The following is a 10,725-nucleotide window of genomic DNA, read 5'->3' as shown; positions in this document are numbered from 1 at the left end:
ACTACCAACATCTTTTGCTAAATTTACTTGCATATCCCATGCTGGGAACTAAAGATCCACTGCCCAGGGCTGCGTTTCCCAAAATCATTGTGAGCTAAGTTGTTCGTAGAGCCTTTGCCACCAATGGTCTCTCCGATCAACTTAGCTCATGGTGCTTTTGGAAAACACACCCCTGGGCAGTGGATCTGTAGTTCCCAGCATGCTTTGCAAGGGACTGCATTAGGAGAGTAAATTTAGGGATTAAGTGTTATTTTATGTGTTTTACAGAAATTACAGTATTATTGGCAGCTACTTGCCAGTAACTTACTGTAGATTTAAATTGATGTCATTTACTGGCAACAGTTTGTTCAAAGTTAAATGAACATTAAACATTAACAAGTCTTTATCTTTACAGAATAAAACTAAAATAACAGCCTCATGCAAAGCATTCTGGGAACCAAAATCTGAAGGAAAATAACAGAACAAGGTTGATGAAGATTTCTGGTTCCCAGAATGCTTTGCATTAGGTTGTTATTTTATAGTTTTATTCTGTAAAGACAAAGACTTGTTAATGTTTAATGTTCATTTAACTTTGAGCAAACTGTTGCCAGTAAATAACATTGATTTAAATCTACAGTAAGTTACTGGCAAACAGCTGCAAAACTACAGCAAATTTTTTACAGTGCAGTAAAGGGAAAGATGTTGGTAGTTTATGTTAATGTTTAATGTTCAGTTATGTTGAACATTTAGGAGTTTCTGTTATTGAATGTTGTGGTTACCATTGTGGTGAAGAGTAAAGTGCTGTCAATTGCGATGTTCACTTTGATGCACTTTGAACTTATTGTATAAAATAAAGCCTATAATCACAATTTCTCATTGAAGCAAAATTTGCCAATCAGGAGGAGGTGCGCATGTGTCTGATGTGTCAATTTATGCTATATAAAACTGATTGAAGTAGGTTACAACAAGAAAATTAGAATTTGTAGGTAGAATCAGGTAGAAATACCTCCTTAAAGAAGCAACTGCACATGTTCACTTTTTACATTGTAAGCTATAATATATATAAATGAAACATTTGTAGGCAGACTTTCTACTTCACTGAATATCTCATATATTTTGAATGTTGATTTCTGTATTGATGCAAGCTTTAAAGTTACAGTTCAGAAAGAAAGATACACTTCATTGAACACACTGACCTTTCATGACACTAAATGCCAAATGATCTAAGATGTCACCATGGGAACCGGCTAAAAATAGCCTATGTTAGGCTTTTCAGCAAACATTAAATAATTAAGAAACACAAAATCATTCATGAAATACCAAGATTGTACAAAAATATTAAACTTAATAAGTTTAATAAGTTTGGAGTTTTAGAAAGAATTTGTAATTATTAATCTTTATAAAATAACAGGATTTAAATACATTATTATATAAAAAAAACAAAAACAAAAAAAAAACGTAACAGTATCCCCTAACCTCACATTTATGAGGGGAAAAGAAGCTTTGTCCTGAGAACACAGTTCATTAAACTCAGTTGTTTACCCAAAGCTACTGTATTATAAAAATGGGAGATTAGAATTTAAGTTGAAAGGACATAATTCACTTAAATGATTCTAAATTAAGATGGTAAACATATTATACCAATGCTAAACAAATCAAGCATTTGTTTGATTAGATCTTTGATTGAAAACCTTTTTGAAATATAGGCCTTGTGACAATTTCCCATTACAATGATATTGTTATAGGATTGAAATCATGCAAAGAGAAAAGATTAAACAAGTAGTTTCATTTTCCATTTCACTCAACTCATATTTCTTTTAAACAGATGACACGTATTATGCTTACAAACATTGGGTCTATATAATCATCAAACATATGATGCTCTGTTAAGCATTCTATATGATAATCTTTGTTACAGAAAGTGTTATTTGACATCAGTTACTGTAGATTAGTGAGGTTGTGAGATGCTCAAGGCAGCAGGAGTGTGTTAAACAGCTCATGATTCCCTCTGCAGGACACATGTGTGAGCTGCCTGTGTCAACACATACAGACTGTCAGGTGACATGTGACCTCAAACAGCTTCATCAAATGCACACTTAACCCTTTATGTGTCATGCTGAGAGCAATGAACATCCTATAATTAATAAATCATTGTCATTTTGTCAGATTCATGTGAGATTCATTATTGTTCCCAAATTATGTAAAACATCCTTGAACATAAATTGAAATATATTTTTTTACTTCATTATTTCATTTTTATTTCTTTGTTTTTTAGTAGATATTGTCACAAACTGTGTTTAATTTTAGCCTACTCTCCTGGACTTTTACTTTGTTATAGTTAGTTTCCTGTTTCCTTTGTTCTTAGTTTCCCCGCCAGTCATCAGTTCTCATTCAGTCGATCAACTCGGTACAACACATGAATATGAGATATCGTGCTCTTGCGCCATCTGCTGAAGACACCTTTATTCAGGCCTGAAAGGCCAATGACACATGATGACGTGGGAGGGGTCACCTGCCCACAGCATATAGCTGCAGTCGTATGCGTCATTCCCTTTGTTCTTCAGCTCTTCACCATGCTGCTAGAATGCCATCACGGCCTACTTGTTGTCCGAAAAAGATACTCACGGGCGCTGCCCAGTGTGTTTGGGGATTGTCCACACCAAGCTGGCTCTCTCTAACCCCGGAGCATACATTGCCGACAGCTTCGTTGCTCGACACTCGAGCAGTGTGTAGCGTTTGTTGAGCGGGTGCTCGATTGTGCAGTGGACAGGCACGGTACACTTCTGTCTTCAGGTGCTGTTCCGGATGTGGCTCTAGCCATTTTGAGGAAGCCTCAGGGATTTGGGGCGATCGTATGGAAGCCGAGGAGGTTGTGGGTGATTTCAACAATGTTCCTCTGATTTTGAGTGTTGGGAGAAATATTCGCTTGAGGCAGGTGAGGAATTCTCCAACGACAATTTTCAGGTGGGGCAGATCACGGCTTCCCCCTCACCCTCCGAGGCGACAGGTGGAAGTGAGATGATGGAGGATCCCTTCATTGAGCTATATCGGAGAGCGGCAGCAAAGTTGTCGGAGGAGTGGCCTGCCCCTTCCCCGATTCAGAAAAGCTTGTGCTTCAGCGGGTTCTATTTGTCTCCTCTATTTGGCTTGCACAGCTAGAGCTTTGAGCAATATGTCCTTGCTGTAGACTTATCAGGCCATTTGTTTGGGCAAGCTGAGCGAGGCCGTGTTGGGGGAAGATCGTGTGACGAGCTCATGGGGAAAGTACGATCCATGGCTAATTACATACTGTGTGCAACACATTGCGCGTTGGTATCTTTAGGTATCTTTACCTTCATGCAATGACAAGTACAGTGTTGGCTCAGCGCCATCTATGGTTGACTTTGGCAAACTTGCCTGAACGAGATTGGAACCGCACCGATCTCCCTGAATCTCTGAGGGGTTCAGTGCTGGCTGGCTGGCTGCAGCAACAGCACCGAGACCCAGCGCTGGGAGGCTGGGCGAGCGCACACACAGCCTATACAGCAGGCAGGGTCGGGAAAGAAGGGCCTTCCCCCGGTGAAGGGAACATTTTTCTCCGCATGAAAGAAGGGGCATTCAAATTCCTAGCTCGCAGATTAGGGAGGAACATCTGTCCAGAGCCAGCCGCTTTCTTCGGTGATGCCGGGGATCCTCACTGTCAGCCTCAAGCGGTGGCACGCATGCGCACCAACACTGTGGGTTCTTCGCACAATTCAGTGCGGCTATCGTCTGCAGTTCCTTTCGTGCCCTGTTTCGGCGGGGTAATTATGACATCAGTATCGGAAGACGTTTCCTCAGTTTTAAGAGAAGAAATTTGTTTTCTTCTCAGCAAAGGGGCAGGTGGTTCCACAAGGGAAGATGGAGGAAGGGTTTTACAGCCGTTACTTCCTACTCCCAAAGAAGCGGGGGCTTGTGCCCAATTCTGGATTTACGGCAGTTTAACAAGAAACTCCGATGTTAGAAGTGTGTGTTTGAGCTCTGGTTCCCTGGGGATCTCGGGTCTGTTGACAGAGGGAATTCCCCTAGCCAGAGTTACGTCATGTATAGTGGTGACGACAGATGCGTCACTACATGGACTCTGTGCTAGGGTAGATCTGTAAGGAGAGAATGGTGGACAGCACTGAAAGAGCATCATATAATGCGTCTGAACGCGATATGTACAACAAAAATCATGTCAGGGGTATAAAGTGCACTCTCATTCGAGCTGTCCGCTCTGTCAAACCTCATGATTGACTCGGGGGAAGACAGGAGACGCAGTTGGTTCGTCTGACCAACTTTTTGTGTGTTTACCCAACCCAGTTCGTGGAAAACCGCTGTCTAAACAGCGTCTTTCGCATTGGATCGTGGAGGTGATATCAATTGCATACAAAAGTAGAGAGCTAGTTCTGCCGGCAGGGGTACGGGCGCATTCCACAAGAGGCATGGCAACGTCATGGCCGTTGTTTAGAGGGGTGTCTATGGAGGACATTTTTTTTTCGGTTTTACCGACTAGATGTCACAGTTTTGACAGTGGCTCACTCCGTGCTTACAGCAGGGGCTTTAAGCCAGGGGCCGTTGCTCCCTTGAAAAGGAAAAGGGGTATGTGGTGGTGCTGGTCCCTTACGTCTAGTTCAGTGACTTGCGGGGCGTGAATATATGTCCCATAGTCGTGTGTTGTACCGAGTTGACCGACTGAATGGGAAAGTTGTGTTATGCATATAACTACTGTATCCAGAAGGAGGGAAACAAGGTACAACACCTCTGGGCCACATGCAGTCGGAGGCTCGGAGCTGGACTGAACAAAGGGAATGACGCATACGACTGCAGCTATATGCTGTGGGCAGATGACCCCACCCATGTCGTCATGCGTCAATTAGTGAGGGGAAGTTCAGATCATTTTACTGACTCTCTCGTTCGATCTCGTTCATCAAAATGAACGAACTTTTATTCGAGTCATTTTGTTAATTTAAGTGGCTTTAAATGTTATTCTTTTAACAGCCAAATTCCCCGAAAACATCCACCTGCGCAATCTCGATAATATTTTGAATTAAGAAATCATTATTATGCAGTCAAAGATAATTTACAGGGAACAAACAATTTAATTTACCTTCTGAGTCTTTGGTTCATTAGGAAGTATACAAGGATATACCTCCTTATATACCCACGAGGTGGGGCGGAGTTACGCTATGCAAATTCCGCAGACCCAAGGCATTTCATTGCCATTGGCTCGTTTTCGAATTCTTGAAGGTGATAGGCTTTCTAAGCGAAACCCCATTCGTCGTCACGACGTAACTCGTAGTGACCACGAAAGGGAATGTTTGTTACCATATCTTGGGCCCCATTGACTACCATAGAATTTTCCTACTATTCCTACATCAACTGTTTGGTTACCCCTATTCTTCAAAAAAAAATATTTTGTGTTCAGCAAAAGAAAGAAATTCATACAGGTTTGGAACAACTTGATGGTGTGTAAATGATGACAGAATTTGCATTTTTTGGGTGAACTATCCCTTTAAATAGTGGTGGGCAGATCGAGGCTTCGTGAAGCAATGAAACAGTTGAACCAAATGGGCCATATTGTTTCGAGGGTTCGAATGAATCCGACACCCGTCTCAATGGTGACACCTAGTGGCCACTTGCAGGTGTTGATCTAATACAACCTTGACTAGCCATTAAAAAAATGTGTTGTTTTTTTATTATTGTATTTTTCTAATATGTGAAGCTTGTAACCTGTTGGCTCCTCACTGTGCATACTGTTATTTTGGTCCTGCAAAATGAATATTAATAAAAGAAATCAAGCCACAATGTCTCACTTTTTTAGAGATTTTTATTTAAAAATATTAATTTCTCTGCTGTGGAAGGACTTAGCCTAGTTCTTTTTTTACAGATAATTTCTCCAGCCTTTGAAAAAATCCTCTCACAAGGGACTCTTGTTGCTGACGTGCAAATATATATTTTTAGCTAGGACATACAAATGAGGAAAGATTACTGCTCTCTTTTTCCAGTAAGTTAGTGGATCATGAGTTCTGGGCAAATACGCAAATTTCAAATTCTCCTCAAATGGCGCATCTTGGATGATGTATTGTTGCAGTAGGCTAGCAGCCGATCACAATACACACATCTCACTTTATTTGGGGTTTCTAAACGGAAATGCTCCCACACCACAGATGTATGGCATCTCTTCTGGGGAGCCTCCATTTTATCTATCTATCCAAATCTATCTATCTATGTATATCTATCTATATGAATCTAGATATGTACCTAGATATGTATCTAGATATAATCTATGTATCTGTATCTATCTATCTATCTATCTATCTATCTATCTATCTATCTATCTATCTATCTATCTATCTATAATCTATCTATGTATATAATCTATCTATTAATCTAGCTGTCTATATATATTTATATCTATGTATCTATTAATTTGTCACTATATGTATACTCTGTCTGTGTCTAGCCTATCAGTCAATGTGTTGTGTAAATTTAAATGTAAGCCTAAATAGCCTATAACTAATCAAATCGCACTATGTCACTATATCACCAAAAATCCGCTATCTCAAAATCAAACTCCTCTCACAAAAACCCACGAGGTCATATGCGATGATTTCACTTTTATACAGATGCGCGATTGTGTGGTCTGTTCCCGACCCTGTCAGTCAAACGCTGATTCGGCGGACCACACCTGATGAAACACTTAGTGAAACATTTCGAGGCTTCGTTTGGCCATAGTCACGTGACATTTTGAATCTCGCTTCGGATCAGATCATAATACTGTACAGATTATTATCATCATGTATCAGGCAATAGCAAAGCTAGTACTTAGACCCTTACCTGCATGTGTTATGTGTGTCAGCCATTAGGAGACAGTTTAAAAAGGACGTGCAGTTAGGTGGTAGCCTATGCACTATTTTAAAGTAAACAATAAACTAGTTGAGACCAGGCTAACAGGGCATCCCATGTGGAGACATGACATGTGCTACCCCTAAACCCACGGCGAAATATCTCTGTGGAAACCCGCCTTTTCCGTCGTTTGTCTAGCTCTTTGTAATCGTCTAATCTAGCTGAAAAGAATGATATATTGTTTATGGGTTTTAGTTGAGTTTTCAGGGGCCCTGGAGCATTAAGACTACTGCAACATTTTTGACTTTGCTTGAGCTCCATCCCCGCGAAATTGCAGGTCACTTGCCCAGCTAGAGTGCACCCTCTCTGGGTTGGGTCACTGCTCTTAAGGCCCTGGAGGTTTTTTTTTTTTTTTTTTAAGAGCTTGGTTTAGGAGTAATTAAAATTGATTATGCACAGTTTATCCACATATCATAAGCTTTACAGGCACTTGCAATATGTTCCTTTTTATCCAGTTTTTTTTTCCAGTTTAAAAATATGAATGAAATTTATATTTTTTTTTATCCAGTTTTTATCAGAATATGAGTGCCTTTTTTGTTTTAATTTTAATTAACATTAATAACTGAAAACAGCTAGGTGATACAAACAGGCCATGCATAGAGAGACATAGGCCTATACATGCAATATTTATTATTTGTGCTGACATCATTGCATGTATTTACCTTTGCTTGTTAATAAAAATGCAATTTACCTTAACCTATAATCATTTCATTTTTTTTTTTATTAGTATTAGTTCTTTGTTTAAGTGCGTTGGGTGATCTGATGTGGAGTGTTGCTCTTGTTGGTGTATATTAAGCCAACGTGCAAACTATCGCAAATCAAAGTGAAAGTTAAAAGTAAAGAAACGAAATGATCTTACCAGGGCTGTTACTGCTCTCTCTTATTGCTGTCTTTGATTTTGAAATTTTAGCTGATGATCAATAAAATGCAGCTCACATCTGTTGCTTTCGGTGACGTGCACTCCATTAAATCTGCATATAGCGCGGGAATTGAAGATCGGATTTAAATCCGTTTCGCAAAAACACATTTATGTGACCAGGTGTAAATGGAATCGTTTTGATAAATCAGATAGCTATCCGATCTGAGAAAACGCATGAAGTGGCCAGGTGTAAACAGCCCCTATGTCATCACACTGGGAACATGCCATTTACCTATAGATAGTGTTTCAGATTTCACAGAATGAAAACATCCTGTAAAAAAATCCATATCTTAACCATTTTTTACCTTCTTTTAAAAAAAATGTCTCTCATATTTAGGTTAATATAATATTAATTTGGCTTTTTACAACATAATTCCAACATAAAACTATATTAGCTATAATGTGAAAGTAGAATTTTCACTTAAAAAACTAAAACGTCAGTGTTTCATTTAGTTGACTTACTATAAATAAAGAAAACTACAAAAAGACCTTAATGGTTGTAGTGCTATGTCCAGTGTTACTTTTAAAAGTTATGCATTACAATATTGTGTTACTCCCTAAAAAAGTAACTAATTGCGTTACTTAGTTACTTTTATCGAAAGTAATGCGTTAAGTTACTTTTGTACTACTTTTTTCTCACCTGAGCCTACTTGTTTTTAAATAACAACAAAACAAGTGCAGAACACGAAATCCAGGAGGAGGAGTTGGATCCAGATCCAACTCCTCCCACCTTACATATACCTAAACCATTTTTTACAGTCTATGACCTAAACCTACCCATCTCCACCCCCTGATCCATAAACCCACCCCTAAACCTACCAATCTCCACCCCTTATATCTGGATCCAACTCCGCCCCCTGGATCTCATGTACTGCAGTGAGGTGCTACTGTCTATTTTTGGAAAATGTAAAGGCCAAAAGTGAAATGAATAAGCCTCATGCTGAAGGAAATGCAAATTCTGTACCGTAGAGGGCGCAGCTCAAACAAACCTGACAGCTGTGCTGACATTCTGGATTACAGAAGAATAAGACACAGGAGAAGAAAGACTCTTAATTCAGCAAAGAAAGAGACACAAATGTGATGTTTGTCTAAAGTCATTTTAGCTGGTTGAATTGGATTGTCAAAGCTTATCAGCAAATACATTGGTAATAAAGTGAGATTAAATACATAAAGTACATTTGTATTATTTAACACATTTAATGGTTACACTTTTTTGATGGTCCCTTTTACACATTCTGTTGACTATAATATTTTCTATTAAGACACTCTACTAATACTCTAATGAGAGTGAGTTGACACATAGGTGCAACGTCACATAGTCAACAAAATGTTCAAAGAGGACCATCAAAATAAAGTGTTACCTATTTCATTATTGTAGGTTTGCGTAATATTCTAATAGTCTAGAACTACTATAACTCATGTTAATACGTTACCCTCAACACTGGTTATGTCTTTACTAAAATACATGCAATGCTATGCATGTTATGCATCGCATTTTCTGTTATGAACTAAGACAGCAGGAAAAATTGATTAAAACCACTGATCTATATAATGACATTATAGATATACATCTATATAATGACAATGTCATATAGATCAGTGATTAAAACCCACAATAGTTTCTGCAGTCAGTAAAGCTTGCTGTGACTCTGGTGTCAAGCGAAAATACTATTTTACCTAAGGGTTTCTTTTAATTGTTTTTTTCTGGGAAGGGTTATTTACTGTAAGAAAAAATTAACAAACAGTTTGAAACCATGATTTTTTTTTTGATTAGATCAATATAAAAATGCACTTTAAATTAATGGTACAGTAGTTTCAAGTCTGTCAGTGTAGTCTCAATGTCTTTCTACCGTATAGGATACTTTTTTATTTCACCTCTGTGAAACAGTGTGTAGGTATTACACCAGGTTTGTGGGTACTGTGTCTAATTCACAAGAGAGGTTCTGTTTTCACCCACCATAATCATGTCAATATCTTATTTTCACACACTAAAGCAGATTTTCACAGTTTTCAGAGCAGTAATGTTTCGTTTATGTGTCTTTAAGATGCTTTCAGTTGTCATTGGCACATTTATAATATTTATTTACTGATCAAGGCATGACCTCAGATTGATTTCACTTTGTATGTCTTGATATGGCACTGTGCCTATTTGTGAAAGTGGGACAGAGTTCAGTCGACTCTTCTCTGTGAGTCGGAAAACAACAGGCTCTTTGTTCTGATTCTTCATTAGCGCTGCTCCACATGTTCTGCACTACATCAGTCCCTCAGCCTGTGACACTCAGTATCCGCATCATTAGGACGATGAGGCTTTTCTTGTTGAAGTAATGCAGGTTCTAATTATTATCATTACATTCAAGCTGAGCAATGATGCAGCGTTGATAAAACAAAACAAAGTCTTTTCTTTCTTCATTCAGTATTTTAGGATAAAAGATGACACAAAGATTCACAAAGAGGACTGTGTCTACACAATTATTTTTATAAATAAATATATTATATAAATAATTGTAAGAAAAGATTGCATATATATGTGTTTAAATAAAGATTTTTGTTTGTGTTTATTTTTAGTGTCCTGTAGAGGTCACTGATGTCTTCTCTCTAGAAGGGTGGACAGAGATTTGAGAGAAATTGATTATGTTCGTCGTTCTACAAGACACATCATACTGAATTAAAAAGAAATGCTTTCATTTGCAAGTCATTTTTACATCCGTACCTATCAAACCTGCAAGTGTTAGTGAGCAAGCTTCAAGTTGATGGAAAAAGGGGAAAATGTACCTTAAATGTCAGATTTGTATTGGCAAATATCTTGGTGTCAGTTATTCCAATGACAAAACATTCATTCATACATCTGTAAAAATACTGTACTTATACCATGCAACTTGTTATAACTGCCTTAATGAGATCATTGGTTCTGCTACATGAAT

Source organism: Leuciscus leuciscus (genome assembly GCF_965113295.1).
Source record: "Leuciscus leuciscus genome assembly, chromosome: 10".
NCBI classification, from domain to species: Eukaryota; Metazoa; Chordata; class Actinopteri; order Cypriniformes; family Leuciscidae; genus Leuciscus; species Leuciscus leuciscus.
This window is presented reverse-complemented; position numbering follows the sequence as displayed.